At 40.7% G+C, this 20,835-nt stretch overlaps 1 protein-coding gene across 8 annotated transcripts in view; it reads right to left on the reverse strand.

Annotated features, from left to right (window-relative positions):
• The window catches only part of PALM2AKAP2 (PALM2 and AKAP2 fusion), a 270,772-nt gene that overhangs the window by 78,462 nt on the left and 171,475 nt on the right, over window positions 1-20,835 (reverse strand). The window contains exon 1 of one of the 8 annotated variants that reach the window (XM_074811965.1): window positions 20,123-20,169. The exons of the other annotated variants lie outside the window; for them this stretch is intronic. The gene's annotated coding sequence lies outside the window, so the exon portion shown is untranslated. Of the gene's footprint in view, window positions 1-20,122; window positions 20,170-20,835 lie in introns of those variants that run through there. 8 annotated transcript variants of the gene reach the window in all.

The raw sequence follows: 20,835 nt of genomic DNA on the forward strand, positions 1-20,835 counted from the left end.
CATGTGTATTAGATGCCAAACTCGTCTATTCTAAACCTGCTGTGCAAAGCCTGTGCATCACCTTTCTTGGGGTCACCCACTGCATAGGAGGCTGTTTGGGGGTGGGGTGGGAATGACCATGTTGTGTCCCACTCTCTGCAAGCACTGAGAAACATCAGCAAGCTTATATATGGTCTGCCTGCAATTAAAAGATTTGCCATCATGGTCAGTGACTTCTCTTGCTCAGGTCAGATTCTGCAGTAGATGATGTTGGATTAATTACAGCAATATATAATTACAGCGGCATGCCAAGTTGGCCAAATGTAAATTCCTTCTGCTGCAGTGTCTCTTCTGTATCTGTCTGTTTCTGTAAACTCCAACCAAGCTGACAGAAGAGATAGGCTGATAAAAAAACCCTGTAACTCACATGGGATTTCTATCATAAAATATGCAGTGCCATGCAAATATCTAAACATGCTGAGATGAGAGCCTCTATCGCTTGATTAGGAAGAACAAGTTAGCATCTGGGACTGCAGGAAAATAAGGCATGACTCAGCAATTACTGATTTTCTCCCCCCATCCAGTCCCTCTTCATTTACATTTTTTTAAGGACTGTCTGGCATTTTGATGAAGAGGGAGCTATAGGGAATTTAGGTTAGTAAGACCACATGAAATAGTCACAGTAGTGAGAGATAAGAAGACGACACAGTCTTACTATTCTCCAAGCCAGTTAACAGAGTTTTTAATTTCATTCTTGCTACTGAATTACAAGTGGGATACACAGAAAAGGTTTGGTTTTGCTTTTGCAGAACCTCATGGGTCAGATTTTAGTTTTTCAAAATCAAGGCTGATGTATCTCTCATCTTGCTTCCTCCCTAACCAAGCTTCTGAAGTTGATGAGGTTCCGACAGACATCACTTATTTTTACAGTAATTTACAAGTTACTTGAGACTTGCAAAGTGATTGGGATGCTGCTATACAAGAAAGTCAGATTGTGAATCACTGTATTTCTTAATTTTGCCAGAGTCCCTGAGAAAAAGGGCATCTGAGATATATATTTCCAGATCTATTTAATCTGTAGCTAGTAAAATAATATTCCAGAAAACATGCATTTTCTAAGTCCTAACCTTTACAAAAAAAAGAAAAAAGATGGCAAGCTGTGCAGGAAGAGAGCAAACCGTTTTGTGTTTGCACAACATGAAACACATTTCTTTGAGCCTAACAAAAATATAATTTCCTCTGACAGGTTTTATCTTGCATTTTCCCATATATGTAAGCTATTTTTTTCCCTCTTATCTAATCAAACAAAATTATTATTTTTTTAAGCTTAGAATGGGCCTTCTTCTGGGAATCAGAACCATGTAAGTGGTACACTGCACCATAAAGGCACATAGTAATAGTAACAAGATACCCAGACAAATGCAGCAGATTATATCAATTCTGTTCACAGTGGAGTTGATGAGGTATCTGCCATTAATTAAACTAGGGTGAGGGCTTTATCCAGTGTTTCTACTGGTCTCCAGGGTTGTGCAGCAGGTCACAGACACACAAGAGTTGGTAAGTAGGGAAGCTCTAGGCTCACCTGTTTCTGACGCTCTTCTTCAAAATGAAGTGATGATATTTTTAGGGGGAGGAGACAAAAAAACTGATACAGTATTTTGTTTTTAAAACATGCTTTCTGAGCACTCAATCCTGAAGTTTCCACTCTCAACTTCATACAAACAGACATGTAAGTCCAGGGGACAAGAATGAGAGGCTCAGGCTTGGCAGAGGTTTGCATTTAGTTTGGGACTGAAAAGATACCCTGGCACTTAAGTTCTCCCAAATAACAAGGATCATTAGTTTTAATTTTATTTTCTTCCCTCATCAACAGCTACAGCTACTGTCCTCGCTATATTTAGTTGCCTTTATCTTCTCTCATAAAAGGCACATCAAGATGGAGAAGCGCCTCTCAATCTCAGACATTTTTAGAGCAGGACTATGCTATCATCGTGCCTTGCTGATAACCCTCAAATCTATTTCTTGCAGCACTGTTAATGGAACAGCATCCTATTTGTATGAGGGTAGTTTTCAACAAAAGCAGGATCTACCCTCTGGGATTCATATGCTCTCACTTTAATTAAAAAGAAATCCCATTAAAACTTGCCACTGCCACAAGTGAATCAAATTAATTAAAAAAAAAAAAAGACTGGAACAAAACATTTTTCAGGAGGAAGCAATTGCAGCTTAAATCTGTACACTTTTAATAGTATAAATTAAAACTTACGACTTGGAAGTATTTTCCTCAGGTCTAAGGAAATCCATTGAAACGGTGTAACAGTGAGTAACACTGTGCCCACCAAAGCTACCCCAGGGAAAGGATTGCTGCTTATTTTTAGGTCCAATTCACTCAAAACTGCACACATGCTAATTGATGGTCATAAAAATTTAACTTCAGATGCAGGAACTGTTTAAACTGTTTAAATATTTACTTCCTTAAAAAAAAAGAACAAACTCAGAAGCAGAATAAAATTGCTCTACTTGCAAATGAAATCACATTTGGGACATCTTTGTTTTAAAGCCTTCAATAACTGAGTCAAGATGTGTTTGCTTTCAATTTCCTACTGTTAAGGAATATGGGTATAACCTGCTGTTGCAGATGAACTTTGCAAGGGTGTGCAATGGAACTAGGTGAATGATGGCAGCAGATTAGACACAAATTAAGTTCCCACTGACTCTGCTGATTGCTCAGTCCTTCAGCTGTGGCTGAAGAGGCAAAGAGATTGCAGAGAGAGGGAGAACAAAAGGATAGATGGCCAGGCTCTGCTTCGGTGGCTCTGTGTGACTGTGTGGCTGGTAGTTGCAAGAGACTGGGGAAGGAAAGCACTGCACTAGCAATGAAACAGCAGTTTTAAAAGACCATCCAATGGTCAGGTCATGATGTAAACCTCTGCACTCGCTGGGGCAGGTGTGTGAGCCATTGGGGTAAGCGAGAACAAGAAGTCCTCCCCAGGCTGAGGTGAAATGGAGAACCCAGACGTGTCCCTGGGGAGGAAGGCTTACTTTCCGCTCAGCCCACCCCTGACCCCGCAGCCATCAGGGATGTGGAACAAGGTTCACAGAGTTCCCACCCGAGCACAGCCCAGCTTGAGGTCACAATGGGCTGGGAAGAGGCTTTCTCTCAGGTCTGAGGGCAAACTCGGACTGATGCGGTCACATCTGCACCGGGCTTTGACCCCTCAGCCACTGGTTCCTTGCTTGTTCCTTCAGCTAGGATGCTGGCTGTGCCGCAACAGCCACAGCCTCGGTGCAGGACAAGATATTAACTTAATTAAGCAATGCCTTGACAGCTGTATCTTCAGTGCAGAACATAAGCAATAAATTACTAAACCAGATGAAAGCTCTGACCGTGGTCCAAGCTCTGTTGCATTACCAAGCAGCTAAATAAGCTCCCCCCTAACTTTTGTCATGAAGAAATGAGGACATAGCAGGGGTGGGGGCGGTGGGAGTAACCTCCTTCACACCACTGGAAGTGGATGTTTGGATTCGGAAGATACTGTTTGCACTGAGGCAGAGATGAAAACTTCTGGTTGTGGTTTCTGAGCTGGGTCCAGATTTTGCCAACTCAAATGTCAACCCACAACCCTCCTGAAACTCTTACACACCAAGACCACGGCTTCATCTCTCCCTGCTCTGCTCAGGTAGCCAAAGCATTGCCAACCAGCCCTATTTCCAAACTTTGCCGGCCTCTTCCAGTGAGGAAAAAGCTGCGATGCGAGCACTCGCATTGCCATAAGCTGTAAAACTTCCTCCCAGACACTCCTCCCTGGATGGTGGTCTACGTTCAGTTATCTGTTGTGGCCATTTCCACACTCAGCTATGCTTCCCATACATGCTCTTTGTGCTAGACTTCCCTGCAGGCAAAGAAAATTACTTCCAGAGTGAACCTGAGAATCACAGATACCATCCTTAAAAATATGAGTACACACAAGATTAAAAAAACCAACATTATGCAGTGTATATGTGGGGAGTAATTCCATAACACAGTGGAAGAAAAAAGCCAAGTTGGAGGGGCACTACCTCCAATTTTTGTTGTGGCTAAATATGAACTGCTCTTCAGATTAGCCAGAGGTCTTAAGGACTCCAAACTTTATGACAGTCTCATCTGAAATTCTGCCCAGCTGTCCTTATCTTCAGATGGAAATCTTCTTTTCACCTCTGTCTTCCAAAACCTATGCAAACTACTGTTCCTTAACACACCACTGAAAATAAGCAAATCCTGGCAATAAGCCTCGGTACCAACCCACTGTGGGAAGCAGCAGGCTGCAGACTTCTCACTCCACCTCTTCCACTCCTTCACATGCACTCTGAAACCTCCCACATTTTAGGAAAGCTCCCACCCACTTGGAAATAAAAACATAAAATACAGACTGCCCGCTCCCACCTTCCTCTGCATGTCTAGTTTTGCATCCTTAGTCCCGAACATATACATGGTCAAAACCTGACCACGACACTAGCTCATTCAGCATTTATTAGCATCCCTCTTACCTTGAGAGCTCTGCTCTTGAGGTGAAACAGACTCACACGTGCCTCCCTTATGGGGTAAAGAGGATAAAAAAACAGAATTCTGAAAGGACAGTGGTTTTCTATGTGGCCTATCACTGTTGCAGCAGCATTCATGACAAAATAGGATGGTTATGTTAGATCTGCTCTTGTCAGTGCCTCTCTAACAGGACTGCTCATTGGATTTGGGTGATGGGGATTGATGCTGGTTGGGGTCACAGCAGCACAACCGACAGCAAAATTTGATGTGAATAATCTTTATTAGAAATGGTAAATGATCCTGTCTACTCTGCAAGACCCAGAAAGCGCTCGAAAGGAGAAAAGGCATGCTTGTAAACTTAGAAAAGTTTGACAGAGCAACAGAAAGGATTCCTGTTGGTTCTCAGAGCACTGTCTCTGTTTATGGCATGCTATGGCTCTTTCCTTTCTGACCTTGCACAAAGGCAGCATTAGAGAGGGAGAGAGGAAAGCAGAGGAGGTCTGTTCATGCTTGCCAGAAGGCACTATCAGAGTCCTATGAACAGCAAGAAACATGTTATTATCACTCATTAACAGATTAGGAGACATACATGATCATTTTTGTAGAGAATGTGGATAATGGACCATCTGTTGATCTGTTTCACCCTGGGTAGCACATGTGAGCATTTCTGATAGGTTTAAGGCTGGACAGTGTGCTCAGGCTGTATTCCTTAACTGCCCTGCTCCCCACGGAGAGGCAGCTCATCTGGGGTGTGTGACATTCCTGTGTGTGACATCCTATGCAAGTCATTCTTCATTGCTGTCGGCTATCCCTTGACTGCTTGAGATGACAAAAGGTGCTTGGAGAAGTGAGCTTCAATCCCAAGGATTGGCAGTGTTGGACCTGAGGGATAAGTTTTAAATGTGTGCAGAAGCATAAGAAAGCACACCCTCAGTCAAGATGTTTTCTGCCTTCTGCAGATGAAGAACCAACAATTGCAAAGTACGTTTTTGAGAAGAGCTGGCTGTTAACAATTCAGTGCTCTCTTTCAAAACATTGACTTAAGCAGAAAAGCATTTCTGTCCTGTTAATGCCTTTCTCTTACATTCTCCTTTCTTCTGTCACCCAGTTGTTCAAGTCTACCCCTACACTGATATTTTTCAGTGATGTTCTAGTTTTAAGCAGTGTGTACAGGTGAGTTAATTGAGACCCAAAGACCTTAGGCAGCTTGCCAGTCATGCTAATTAGCTGAGCAAGGAGTATGTTAGCTTTATAGCAGAACTTACAGACTTAAGTTGTATCAACAACAAAAATGATGCCGTGTGAAGCTGGAGTGTGTACATGGTAAGAAATCAGTGTGTAAAAACAAGCAACAAAAAATAATTCACTGAATTCACTGATCAGAAAGACTCCCAAGTTAATGGTGATCAGACCAAATCAAGATTTTATTACAAATGGATTCTGACCAAGATACTCTTTACCAACTGAACTAGGGAGAGTAATTTGAAATGCAAGTGAACGCAAACCCAGATCTGATTTCAAGGAGAATTTCCATATGGAAAAAACATGAAGAACTGCTGGCAAGCAATGGATATATCGAGGGCTAGTAAGATTCCGAGCTGGAAAATGTATGCCTGACCACGGTGAAATTTCCAAACCGCAGAGGATTAAATCTAATTGGATTTGAAGTTGCTGATAAAAACCTTTGAGTTTTGATGCAAATGAAACTGTATTTGAGTAGAATCCTCTCCATCACTGCATTATTTCCCTAACCAAGATAACTACCAAAGCTACAACATGTTTATGAGTCCTTACTGATTCAAACTTTTGTTGTTCACTGCTGTACCCCTGGGATTTTCAATCACTTTTGTGCAGTCCTGTCCCACATATTTTCCATTTAGCTTCTGTTGACAGATGTCAACCTTTAAGATTTTTTTTCCCATGCACGTTCAAAAGTGTCCCAGTTATACATCACTAGGGAAATTTCAAAAATTTTTCAGCAAGTTGTCTTAATTGACTTAAAAAATAGTATGGGTCATATGACATAACACTTTCTCCTGGCTTTAGATTCTTCCTATAAACTCAATCAGCCTTATTTTCTGATCTAGAGCACCAACTGATTGATCAAAAGCAGCAGTGGAGTGGCCCTAATCAGATTTTAGACCAGGCCACCAATCTCTGTCTCGCCAGGCCTGCTTCTAATTTCACCTTCTGATCTTAAATCAGTCATGCAATCTGTAGGGGAATTATAATTATATCCAAATCTACCTGAAAGCAACAGAAAACTTTTTGCTGGCTTCCTTGCTTCTGCACAGCCTCCACTGACCGCAAGGCTGCTGGAAATGCTTCCAGAGTAGGACATACCACGGCAGAGTTTGTTAGGCAACTCTTTCTTTAGTATGAACCAGGCTTTAAAGAATATGTTGAAATGGGTATTAAATCAAAGAAGCTATAAATGCTGCTAACCAAACGTCTGGCATACACATCCCTTTCCAATTACACGAGTGTTCTTAAGACCCAGCAAAATGGTGCACCACACACAAGTGCTTTCAAATCAAAATACTCATCTGCACCTCTTCAATTAAAGAACCAGACAGTACTCAACAGCAGGCACACAAGTAAAACCAGCTGTATGAAAAGAGATGCATCGACATGGAGACCCCTTTACAAATCTGCTTCATGTGGTCAACTTTATGAAGATGATGAGTTGACAAGTCAAATGTTTGGGAAGGAGTCAGAAGCCACATACGTTTTGGTACAGTTAGCCTCTAAAAAGAAAATTAAGGGGAAACTTACTTTGAAATTAAGCAACCCTGTACCCTCTTCCTGCAGAACCCCTTGCAAATTGTTCTGGCTAAATCTTCTCAGAGTCTGATTCAGCCTCAAAATCCCCATGCTTCAGCAGTCTATTTTAGTTGACCCATGAGTACATACAAATAAGGTAACTTAAAATACATTTGAGTATATAGCATATCTAAAAGGATAACTTTTGTTTGTTTTTACTTGCATACATTCATATTTTTGCAGGAGAAAGGTGATGTTCTACAGCTTCTGCACTAAAACCAATTCTTTGAACTTACTGTGCCATATTCCTTTAAACTCCTCTTCAACAGATCAAAGCATCTGGTAGACAACGGACATGCTTTAGGAAAGCTGTAAGAACTAAGTACAAGGTCTTGTTAAGTCATCATTATCCCTGTGCCTGCAGAGAAGCTACTGCAGATTTGAAAGCCTGTCGGGCCATAGCTCCACTGAAACGGGATAAAGCCATGAACTCCCATTCTGCTTTGATTATCAACACATATGGCAACTGAGCCACAGTCCAAGCTAGCAAATCGAAGGGGTTTGGATCAGCCAGTGCTACCTGTTTTTATCATTCTTGCACATTCCATGGTAAGCCAAAAATCAGTGAGCAGGCAGGTGACTACTGCCCCATGAGTCAGTGCAGCTGTGGCACACTGCATTCTCACTACCTCCCCACCCATGTCCACTGGGGTTGCATGATTCAAGGTAGCAATCAGAGTACAAAACAATTACTCTTCCTGACATCATCCCAGCCTCAGACTGTGAGAGCTTCCTTTCGCCCTGCCCCTGCCTCGTTGTTTCCTCCAACCACTTCCCAGGCTTCATCTTATGACAGTTTCAGGGTGGAGTAACACAAGTCCAGAACCACCAAAAACACTACATGTTTTGAACTATTAGTACAACCAAGAAGTACCCAGTTCTAGCAATGCAAAAGTCTGGAGAAGAAATAAGCAATAAGCAATACACCTGATCCTGGCTGCAGCAATGGAGAAAAACCTTTGAAGGCTCCTTCTAACTTCTGTGACCGGCTGGTCCTGCATGGGAAATACAGTTATGACTTCTAAAAGTATGTCCAGAAACAGTGAGAGTTAATCTAGGAGGCTGAAATTAAGAACCCACCCCACATTTTACATCCTCCTCCTCATCATCCATGGTAGAGGAGCTGATTTATTACTCAGAGTCAAACCAAGACTTGTGGAAACATCAACATGTCAATCACAACCATTAAGAAATGTTTTAGGTTTGAATTTTACTGGAACTAGTATGCAATGAGACAAGATGATTTTGTTCTTTGCTGGGACTTGGCAGCCCTGTGGAGTCTATTGGTAGCAATGCTGTCTACCGAGCAAGGACCTGGGTCCACTTTCTTATGCTCTATTTTGTCTACTTAAGATTTTGGGACAGAACCTGTATCTTATAAGGGGTTTATATAATTACTTAAATTCAATTTCCAATCTTAATTAGGGATGCAACAATGAACTATTAATAATATTCAGAGCAGCATCAATCTATCCCTGCTATTCCACTTAAGTGGTAACAGGAACTAGACCATCAGGGAAATAAATTAAAGACAATTTGAGTTTTGAGAGAAATGTCAGAACAAGAGGTTGGGATCTGCATTCTTGCAACAGCTTGTGTCTGTGGGAAATCCCATGGGTACCAGGGAAAACAGGAAAAGGTGGGATGGTGGGCCTACTCACAGTCTGATAAAGTAAAATAAATGCACAGGACATCACAGGATTCAGACCCTGCTGCTGAGCATGTGCTTCAATAAAATTCACTTCAGTGCAAACTAAAAAAGTCTAGTGTCAAACCTCAGTTTAGGCATCTTGCCTGATAAAAACAGAAACGCAATATACCCCACCTCACTATCACTCTTAAAGAGCATTCTCCCATTCCCTTGAAGGGAGTCAGGCTGGACCAGGAATGAACTTCTTGCACCATGTGTTAGATGCCAACAATGCTTTACTTGGTTAAGAAGCCTCTGATAGAAAGCCAAAACGCTAAATACGCAATTGCTACTGACTGACAAAACTAAGCTGTAGTCATACTTCTCAGAAAAAACATAAGACTGTACTCTGCATGGCTTCAGTGTTTTGCCAGAGCAAACTCAGTTATCTGCTGGAATAATTATCAAATTGCTTCATAAAGAGCACTGTAAAAAAGATTTCATTCTTACTGAAATATAAAATTAGCCAGAGGAATCTGAATCTTCAGAAGGGCAAGTCTTTTGTGGAAATTAACTGAATTGACTCTGCTTTGAATTAAAATTAAGCAAAGAACTGATTTTTCAATTCTGAATTGAATAGCTGAAACCTTTAGTTGTATCTTTAAAAGTTTTCACTGAAATCACACAATAATATCCTGAGGAAAACTAAAGCCTTGCTACTTTTTTCCCTCTCAACAATATCAGTTTACAGCTCAACAACACAAGGGTGGAGGAGGAAATGCCTTTATTCTCACCTTCCAAAAAAAAAAAAAAGTTCCTTTTCAACAGGCTTTAGTACAATGAGTTTGTCATCAATTGTTTGCAGGAAACATCTCACATTTTTTCCTTCTATGCAATAAGTTTGATCCCAGCAGGTTGACTTAATTTTATAAAGAAAAAAAAAAAGCTACATACATATGAAAGGCAAAGGAGAGGCAAAAGGTCACGTAAGAAATCAGAAATCCCACTGAACTCAGTAGAATTACCCACACAATGCTAACAGAAGATACAGGCAACGTAGGAACACAAAACCAGAGCAATATGGATTTAGAAGTGAGAAAAAGCATATGTGACTTCACCAAATAGCATTAACAAAAGCAGCGAGTAGCAAGAGCTTACTCCATTATGACAGAGTGTCAAATTTACCACTGCAGGGAAGAAGAAAATAACAGCATATGGGCAGCATTCCCACTATAAGCCTGGACTAACAGGGATTCGTAAGTATCTTTTTAATTTTGTTTGTTAATTTTGTTAAAAGGTGCTGCGAATAAATTGTTTGGCTTGCAGCAACAATACTGCAACATGCAAGATCAAGAATTTAAGAACAAAAATTAAATCTTTACTCTTACTAATTTTCTTTAAGAGTGAAAAGCTATTTCTGATGGAGATTTCTGATGTTTCTCTTAGTAACTTCTGCTGATGGTGAAAAAGCCAACTGCTGCTCTTGCTTGGAAAGCTCTGCTCTTTCTTTGAAATAAGCAACAGTAATGCAGTAACTCACAGCTGTTTCAGAGAAAGTAACACTCTAGAAAGAAACAGGAAGGCATGGATGAATTATGCTTTTTGGCTGTTTGTATTAACCCCTGTATAAGCTCATATCAGGCGAGATCCAGAGGGTTTCCTCCCCAAAACCAGGGCACTGCTCCTGGTCTACCCTTTGTAAGGAGAAGCAGCACTGTGGGAGAACAGGAGTAAGGTCAAGCCTTCAACATCTCCTGGCTTCATGTTCTGGATGAGTGTTATGCCTGCCATGTATACACATCTGATGTTGAAAATGCAGATGCAGGATGTATCAGCAAAGTGAAAAGACTTGCCTGGTAATTGCATTCCAAGAAGGCTTTTGTAAATATAGGCAATGTCTCAGGAGCAAAAAATGTAATTCAGTCAAGCTGGTCTAAGGTACAACACAACAATTCTGTGGTGAATCAGACTGAAGGACTGTCATGGTAACAAGGGCCAAAATCTTTTTCTCTGCCACAACACCAAATCTGTATTAACTCTCCAGCAGCTGGGGCAGTTACTGACCTTCACTGGTGCACAGCTGGCAAGAGAATTTGGTTCAGCTGGTAACCTTCTCGTGGGTTCTCCGACTACTGTCACATACCATGTTACTGTCTAAGCACACATCATATGTGAGCAAGAAACCTCCAGTATCAACTGAACACTCAGAGCACTTCCCTGAGGAGAATTAATCAACCTTCCTCCCAACCTCACATAAATCAGACAGTGACCAGAGCCTGAATATGTATGTAGGATATGTACACTTTATTCTTGTTTAGGCCCCTGAGACCCAGTGCCAGCAAACACTTCAAAGAGAAACTCATAAAACACAGAAGGAAGAAAAGTTTTGAGGTGGCTTCAAGACAAGAAATAGGTTAAAGGTGGAGAGAGGGGACAGCTTGCCCTGCAGAACAAGAGACTGGGGATGCTAGCATTCGGGGAAGGAAAGTGGAGACAGTGCAAAGGTGAAGGTGACCCAGACTGGAACATCCTCAAGAGTTGTTTGCTCCTGTTGAGCAAGAATGTGAGCCAATGCGATTGCCCTGGCCAAGATGACTCCCATGGTCAGTCCCCTGAGCAGTTGCCTGCTCCAGGGCAATGATGTTATCCCCCATCTCCGCACCTCCTTCCCATCACAGGCTTCATGAGAAGTAGGACCCTGCCCTGCAACTCCAAGGACAAAGAAACTCTGGCAACACTGTCATTGACTGCAGGAAATACTGAGAGGGGCTAATAATATATTTCTCTGTTCATTTGTGTTTGCTAGCAGAGAGAAAAATCATAGAGTCTTCTCTTGCCAAATCATGCCCACTGGCATTACTGAAAGCTTGAGCCTTGGGTTTGCACAATTTGGTGTTTTGGAGGAGGGGTGGCTTTTATCAGAGCTTTTCAGAGAAGGGTTTAAACCTCAGTGTTTGAATAAGAGTGACAAAGGCTCCAAAGAAGTAATTCTTTCAGACTCCTCTGATCTTTACAATACACTCTACATCTAAATGTTTTTGTTAGTTTTTAACTCTTCAGTCCAGGAAATGTTGTGAAACTTTAAAATTAAAAAAAAATATAATTACAGTTAATAAGCCAAAACTTGTTATCGGTGAAGCTGCTCTTTAGTTAAATAAGAGAGGACTTTACTTATTCCTTAGGGCTTCTTGTAAACTGAAGAATAATTTGGTTTTAGTCTCCTTATGACTTTTTTCTGTGGAGAACTTTGCATCATCTATAGCAAGCTCTATATCAAACCCACATAATCCAAGTAAATCTCAATTTACTAGAAAAAGTAAACTTCAAATACTGTTCTACAGCATGAATTGTTACTGTTTGCTGTTCTGCAGGTCACTGATGTCCAGCAACAGAATATACACACAAAATCTGTTTCACCAACCCAAAGCTAACCATACCATCCAGCATCTAGTCCCAAATGTGAAATGTAACCGAGCAGTACAGGCCTGTTTCCATACTGCCCAGCTCCTTAAAATGCTCAAGGTCCTGATAAGAGGAGCCTGAGAAATTCTGTCAGCATGATGCTCCACAGTGGATTTCCTCTGGTGCTGGAGCCCACCACCACCTTCTTGAGGAATGAAACCATCAAGTCATTAAAAAGTCCTGACATCATGCCTAGCAAGGTGAGGTCCTCCTGCTGTGAAAGTGGGTCACCTTTTCTCTTTAAAAAAATTCATGTATCCTATTTCAAACTCACATTTGCCACAATAAGAACTGCGAGCCCTTCAGTGTCTCCTTTTTAACTTCTCCCCCTCCCTTTTGTCTCCCAAGGAAATTAAAGTATTCATTAGATCCATAGCTAGGAAGATTTAAATGGCATGATGCATTTCCCAAAGCAGCTGCACTCAGACAGCTGATGCCACTGGGATGCTGGGCAAAGCTCACATCTATGTGCAAGCCTTTTAACTACAGTCAGTCCCCATCCATAAAATATAGCCGTCCCACTGTGCATGGCTGTTACACTCCTACTAAACTCACAGGTCCTGGACACCTAAGAATGCATAGCCGAAAGAGCTGGCAGAGCACCCACAGAGGTAACTTGGTATTTTGGTGTTCAGCTGTTCACTGCTCACTCCCACAGTCTGGACCAGCAGCTACACCTGTGCCTGGAAGACACAAACCTTCTAAGAGAGAGTATGAGCAGAGACCTCTGGTCTGACGCTTCGTGCTTTTTCTGCAGAAGTGTAAGCGTCTGCAGTGAGTAAAGTACTGAACAATCAATCCCTCCCACAATACTGAGAGAGGGGCACAACCTGAGCCGGACCCTGCTGTCCTCAAGAGACCATGACCATAGTGTGAGCGCTGTCCATGTGTCACAAGGCTAACGTGGAGGCAAAGGCGGCACTTGTTACATTGGTAGAAGTGCTTTAGTCTTTCATTATCTCGGTTTCTCTGCATCTGCAGATGAGTACTTCTGGCTGATGCAACTTGGCCACAGCTTTAAATGCCATCTGGCTCTTGACTTAATGAACAGTGGCACAAGTAACCTCTCACTCTCCTTCTTCCACACTCACCACTATTTTTAATAGAAACTGAGTTGTTGATGTGACAAGGCTTTTACACATTTTTTTTGTTTTTTTGCCTCTGGGTTGCTTACCTAACATGACAACAGACATACCCACTGTAACATCTGCACGATCCCAGTTTTATTTTCCATTCTGCAGAAAAATGTCCCACAGACAGGGGAACAGGAGTGCTTAAAAAATACCATGCACATGCTCCTCTGCCCCCACAGATGTACATCCCAGCTAATTGGCAATCAGTTGGCAATATCCTCTCAGGCTTAGAAAGTCCCTTTTTTGACAGTTCACACTGCTGAGAACATAGGGTGTTGGCTTGATTTCCCTTCAGAAAGCTTACGATAATCCAGAGTCTTGGAGCATGCAAGAGAACAGTCCCATCATCCTTTTCTTTCAGAAAGAAAACAGCTTTCCAATGGGAGATGGTTTAATACAAGCCCTATCCAGCTCATCACAGAGAAGTCATGTCCTTTACCCAGGCCAGCAGGATACACTGACTCGCCAGAGTCATCAAGAACAGTAGGCAAGACATGCCCGAGAGCTGAACTTTTGGGTTTCCCACATATCCCACAAGAAGCAGAGAAGAACAAAGAAATTTTGCTGTTGAATCATTGCTGCTATACAGATGAAAGCCCTGAATTATGGAGAGGCCTGGGGAATGAATGAGAAGCAGAACAGCCTAAAAACATTTTATTCAGTGCAGAAGGCATCTGATGACATCTGACAAAAAGGCATGAGCAAGAAATGCCCCTAGAAGAAACAGTAACTCTATCACAGGATCTTCTTTTCAGCACAGCTGATTCTGAAAAACTTGTTTATGTCCCAGTCAGTCTCAGTTTGGCTCAATCACCAAACACTACTTGAGTCCAACCATGACACTGGCCACTGTCATACCCTCACCCACCTCCAACAAGTCAGCAAAACCATAGTGGCATAAACTGCCACTCAAAGCTACATTCTGGGAAGTCCTGCTTGTGTGTTAATAGTTTCACAAACTGGCTCCGTGACTCTCTAAATATGCTAGCAGCTGTTGTCCTCTTTCCAGTGACAACTCCAAACGTGAATTTTTCCCCCAAGGCTGATCCTCCTAGAAATTTCTAAATTACCTGAACTCCCCATTGCTATCTCTAAATTAATTAGATGGAAAAAGATTTTCAAGAAGTTTAAGGGCTTAAAATATATCCTGGTCAAAAAAGCCAACTAATTAAAAGGTATTTTTAATTTAAAGTGAGAACTATTCCCTAGAAATCTTTGTCAATACACATTCTGATCCGCTGTACCATGCCACTTCTGTTCTCATTAACCAAACTGACAAACACATTTTATATACTATGATGAGCATAAACCTGGGCCTTACAGATACATCACCCCAGAATGCCAAATAGGCAACAGGATAGAGGTGCTGACAGTGCCCGTCACAAATGCTGTTAAAAGGCCTCATTTTCAGAAAGTGAACGGGCATTTGTCTTCAGTCTATGCTGGCTCCTCTTTTAAAGCATTTCAGATGGAACAACCCAAATTCCTAAAAACTCCTCAAAAGTCTGGCTGCTGCTCTGCTTCCTCAGAGCTGCTGTTCACCAGGGATTCAGAGGGGACTCACACGGACTTAAGAAGCAGAACAAGCTTGCATTGGCAAGAAAATATGTCAAGGAAGCTAGTATGTCTCTGTTTGACATTTCTAAATTAAACAAAGCCAGGAATTGAACCAGAAGAGTGTAAATGAAAGTATAAACGGCAGGTAGCCCAAAGACAGTGATGGGAAGCATTGTGGAGACTGGGAACATCAAATGGAGTCAGGACAGACTCAGGCTCCTATCAGATGAAACAACAGTATCTAAAGCCAGCACAGGTTCTTCTATGCTACTCTTTAGATCTGACAGTTGGCTGGATTAAGCCAATTCAGGTATATTCTGTATATCCACTGCTTTCACAACAGAAAAATATAGAATTACCATAAATAGTTTTATGCTTGGACTTGATGATCAGAAGGGTGTTTTCCAACCTAAACGATGCTATGATTCTATGAAAATACTGAAAATATGCAGAGAAAGGGAAAATACTTAAAAGAATCAGACCACAACTTTGGCTGAATTTTTCTTTTTGATGATGGCTGCCAGCAGCAGGAGCAAGGAACAATGAAGGACTGGATCAGTCTCACTGATCTGATGAGCTCAGCCAAGCCACCTCAAAACAACGCTGTTGGGAACCTGCCCTGGTGCGTCCCTGTCCCAGCTGTGGGCTGTGAACAGTCGGAACAATATGGCGTTGAGACCTGAACACATTTGAACTCTTGTGGTTGCATTTCCTCCTCACACACCTGGTCCTCCAGCCCTTTCTTGAGACTTTGGCTGGCCACAGTCCTCCTCTCCTCAGCGAGAACAGGCTGTGACAGTAAAATGCATCTTGAAAACATAGGAACAGCTGGAACATCAAAGCATGGCACAAACCACAATGGCCTATTCACCTTGCATGTACTTTTAACTGTTTTAAAATCAGGTTAAGTGACTCTCTGGGTTTATTGATAGTAGTTCCCATACCAACATACAGGTTCTCAAGAGCATCACCAGCAAAAACCTTTTCTTGTACTTACTCTTGGGGCAGGGTAGCAGCTAATGGGGAACTCTAAAATTAGAAGTAAAATGACTTATTTATGAGGCAAGTTGATAGAATAATATTTAAAGATTTGAGATTGGCTTCACATTGTCTTACGAAGCTACAGTAGCACTGTGATAAATTCCAAGTAGAACAAAACTAGAGAGGCAAAAGGTCTGTACAAAAACTGCTGGTTAAATTTCACCTGCTTTAACAAAAGTAATCTTTTCTTCTTTACTTGTGGTAAAACTGCAACCTTTATTAATAGATTGATAGTGATTTAATTAGTTTGACAGTGGGTTTTGGTGCAGGATGCTAATACCAGAGTACATTTCAGCTGATTCCTATTTCTGGTCTAATGTCTTTCTGAAGCCTGCCCAAGAAGAATTATTAAAAAAAAAGGGAACTTCTTAAAAGTGAAGTTTTTTCAAAGATGGGTGGATCTGGGTTATGTATTAGCAATCCTATTAGGGAATTATTCTCAACTGGCACTACTAAACTTGCCCCACATTTAACAAGACACAGAAATAGGGCACTCCAAGCATGTATACAGATGGAGCTATATTTTTCCCTGGAGTACTGGGGAAAAAATGGCTGTTACTAAGCTCAGCTCAAACAAATAATGAGGCACAAGATGTCCACTTGAATTCTCTGATACTGGGTAAAAAAACAACAGCTGTGATGTCAAATATCTGTCCCTGAGAAGAACTGTTAGGAAGGAAGCTACATATGTCCTTATGTCCATTTGCATTTACACCCAGGCCCAGTCAACAGAATTGTCATACTAAGTTACTCAGTGATTGAGGCAGTGGTGTTTGTGGTTTTGGTGTTAGGGTTGGGTTTTTTGGTTCTATTCAAGTCAGTACAATCCTAATGTGTTGACAGTGTAAAGGTATTTTGCAATTATCATGGCAGGAGACAGTTTTTCTCAGTTAGTAAACTGGTAAATTTTAGCTGATAGAAAGGGAATCAATGTTACAGATATAAGCCACCTTCCACTGGTAGTACTACACCCACTACACCCTTAAAAAGTTTTCCTCATTCATGCATACATTATACAAACAGATGTTATATAAAGCAATACAAAAAGATGTAGAAAAAAGCTGGTAAAACACGAAGAACTCTTTGCTTCCAAAGTACATTCAGTGATGTGAATTTAGCAATTTACACACAGAAAGTTTTCTGCTCTTTTTCCTTTTTAATGCTGAGAAAATGGGATAAGAGAGAAATTACAATGCCCAGAGCCACAAGACATCAGTGGAATCAACAGATTCTGGAAAAAAAAAAATCCAGATCTTTGATAGCATCCTTTTCCCCTGGATCATGATTCATCTCTTTAGTCAAATTCTAAATTCTAAAATGAACAGAACATGCTTTTGTGATTCAGTAGCACATACCAAAGTTTTCCCAAGCACTTATACAAGTCTTCTAAAGTAATATTCCTAACCCTTCCAAAGAGGTATATATATTTTGAAGGGAATTTGCTCTGGTTTTAATACATTTTTGTCTTCTCTGTTATTAATAAGGGATTAAAGAAATCATTATCTCTGACAAACAATACCTAGAGAAAATTCTCACTTCTGTAGTATATCACTTGTAAGTATCAATCATATCAAGTGATTTAATACTTGAGTCTTGTTACACCTAAGTATTTTTACATTTCAGAATTACTCTAAAGGCACAGTTCAGCTTTCTCCTGTAAACCAAATATCTTACTGTCATCAAATAAACTAGAAGTGAAACTCTGAACTCTCATTAATTATAAACTTAAGTCAAAGGATCTCTTTTTAAAATTAAGGATGGCATGATTTACCGTTGTAATGGATTACTAAAGATTGTCCATCACCAAAAATAAGCCCATAATTTGTATTGCTAACCCAGAATTTTAGTATGAAAAATGTATCCTCTTTTTTGTTAATTCTGTCATAACACCAGAACAGTTATTAAATTAAATTATAGCTTCAACACAGTGTGATTGAGCAAAGGCTGTAAAACAGCCCTGAAGATCTTAGAACGTGGAGAAGAAAAAGGAAGAAAGAAGAGTTCCACTTTACAGCTGGGAAATTTCTGCACTGAGGATTGAGACTTGTTTTCCAGGACGAAGTGAGATACGTTTGTGGTCTCCCGAAGTTACTATATGCAATGCATCTTTTTTAAGGCTTTATACATATTTCAGTACAGATTTACCATGATTCTCACTTGATCACAGAAAACAGTATTGGAAGGGCCCTGAGATGCCATCTTAGTCAACATCTAGATTCCTGCAGTCAACCACGATGGCTATGATGACAGGTTACCATTAGGTTAATTTAAAAAGTCTTCCCAACATGAGATATATTAGATGACTGACTCTCTCAAAACACCTTTCACATTTCTTGCACCACAGAGGTAGCTTAACATTACCAACTCAAACCAGACATTTTCAGATGGGTGAGATGAATACCAACTCTAATTGACCTACCCCAGGATAGAGGAAGACTGCAAGGCTTGCTTCCTCACTGAAGGCTAAACTGCAGAATCATTCTCCAGGTCTCCCTCCATCAAGCTGAACTGTGAAGTATATTCTTATCAGCAGAATAATTCCAGATAGAAAAGTTCATAGAGCTCAACTGGGTTTCTTGCCACAAGTAATTAGTATTTATCCTTCACAAGGATGAAACAAACTGATGTGGAATACTAATTTACCAGAGCAATGTAATCCAAAGTCTTACAAATATTTAAGCAGAAATAACTTAAAAGTTTTGGAGATGCGAAAGAAAAAGAATACCATTTTGGCATATGGTTCAAAAAGAATTACATAAATTATAGATATAACTGCATTTGCTGGCATTCATTCAGTGCTGCTGTTATATTTCATAATTAAACTTAATTTCATAGAGCTGTACTCTAGTGGTCTAGGTCAGCAGTCAATTAAAGAACATCTCTCTATAGGACAAATGCAATACTCAGGTAAGTGAGCATCATAAATAAGCAGGCCAACTTTTTTTCCTCACGTAATTGGAATGCTAAGACTATCCATATCAGCTTCAATGGACTTGCTCCTAGAGGGCAGGAGTATTGGAAAGGACTTTTCCTCAATGAATTCTGAGTCCAGAATTTTGCTAGGGTACCTTCAATAACTTTTGGCAGGGAGACAAATACAAAGAAACAGACTAGAAATGGGAAGCAAACAATGAAAAGTTGTACAAAAGTAACACAAAATTGAAGATGGACTTCAGGCAGCTGAACAACAGGGCCCATGTGAGAACCAAGATGTGCCACTTCAGCGAAGACAGAAGCTGCCAAAGCTTTTTTTTTTTTAAGGGGGGAAGAAGGAGAGGCAGACAATTTTGGCAGCTTGAACAACCCTGTTTACCCCACAAACACAAATGAACTAACTGCTGGTCAGTTAAAGTCAGAACTGCCTGAGAATCAGTACTGCAGCACATTGACAAGAGAAAAATCATGCTGTGAGTGGTAATAACAGGGACAGTTCTAGATGTTGCATTATGTAGCTCTTCATGTCTTGCTATAAATGCAGAATCAATAGCGCTCGCTAAATCAGCAGGTGTTTCCATAGCAAAAGTGAGTTTTGCAGTTTAGACAACACAAACCAGGCATGAATTAACTTATCCCATGATCAAAGTATACATCACGCTGCTCAGGATTCTGCTGGGTATACTTTCCATGCTGTAAGCCATACGTTCCTGTATTCTTCACTTAGCCAAAACTCTGGCTGAATTCAACAGGAGTTTTGAGTAATTTAAAAGGGCTGGGAAGTTATGTACACATCCCTTAGTACAGAAGCTGCACATCCATAGAGAAGGAAAATGACCATCAGCTGCCACAAAAGCTACTTCTTAGCTACTTCTTATTTTCACTATTTTAAGACATCTATAAATATGGATTGATTTACTTAAGAACTTACCTGGGACCTATACTCTTTGGATAGGTGCTTGAAAACTAATACAAAAAACAATGTATCATTTATCTAAATCCAGTATCTGTATGTAATGTTTCAAACGTGTGCAAACTTACTTTGGCAGAGGCTATCAAAGGGCAGCAAATGGACCGGCATTCAGACATAAAATGAAGATAAACTGAATAAAAAACATTCAATACTGACCAGTCAGAAACACAATTAATACACTTAAATGAACACAATTTCAGCTATAACTTAATTCTCTGTGGCGTGCAGGGACATAAAAGCTGTGACCTAAAAATACATGAAATAACTTGCACTTCTTAGGAAAAAGAACTCATGGGGTACCTCAGATACTGATGGATGTATATACACCTTCCTTGGGCTCCTGAGGTTGGTGAGACCAGAAAATGTAATTGTGAAAGTGAAATAAATCCCTGTCAGATACGCAAAACCTCTGCAAAACACTTACACAGCATGAATACAAATTGACATACCAGGGCTATGAGACAATGCTAGAATCAGAGGATATCATTACAACGTTGAACTGTTAATCACAGTTGAAAATAAAACGTGTTTATTTCGTTGGTAAAATCACAACTGGGGGATCTGCTCTATCTCTTCTAACATTAGGCTGGTACTTATTGCCCTAAGGTACATCTCTAGGAGCTGATACGTGATTCACCTTAAGATAAAAACCAAACTTCAGTATGATGACTGCTGTTTATGGCTAATGATTAATGTCATCGACAACTCAAACACTGATATCCACAGTAGCTGCCTACCTGCCCACCTCAGTAATAATTTCAGTAACTTTTTAGGAAGAGAC

Source organism: Strix aluco, chromosome Z, assembly GCF_031877795.1.
Source record: "Strix aluco isolate bStrAlu1 chromosome Z, bStrAlu1.hap1, whole genome shotgun sequence".
NCBI classification, from domain to species: domain Eukaryota; kingdom Metazoa; phylum Chordata; class Aves; order Strigiformes; family Strigidae; genus Strix; species Strix aluco.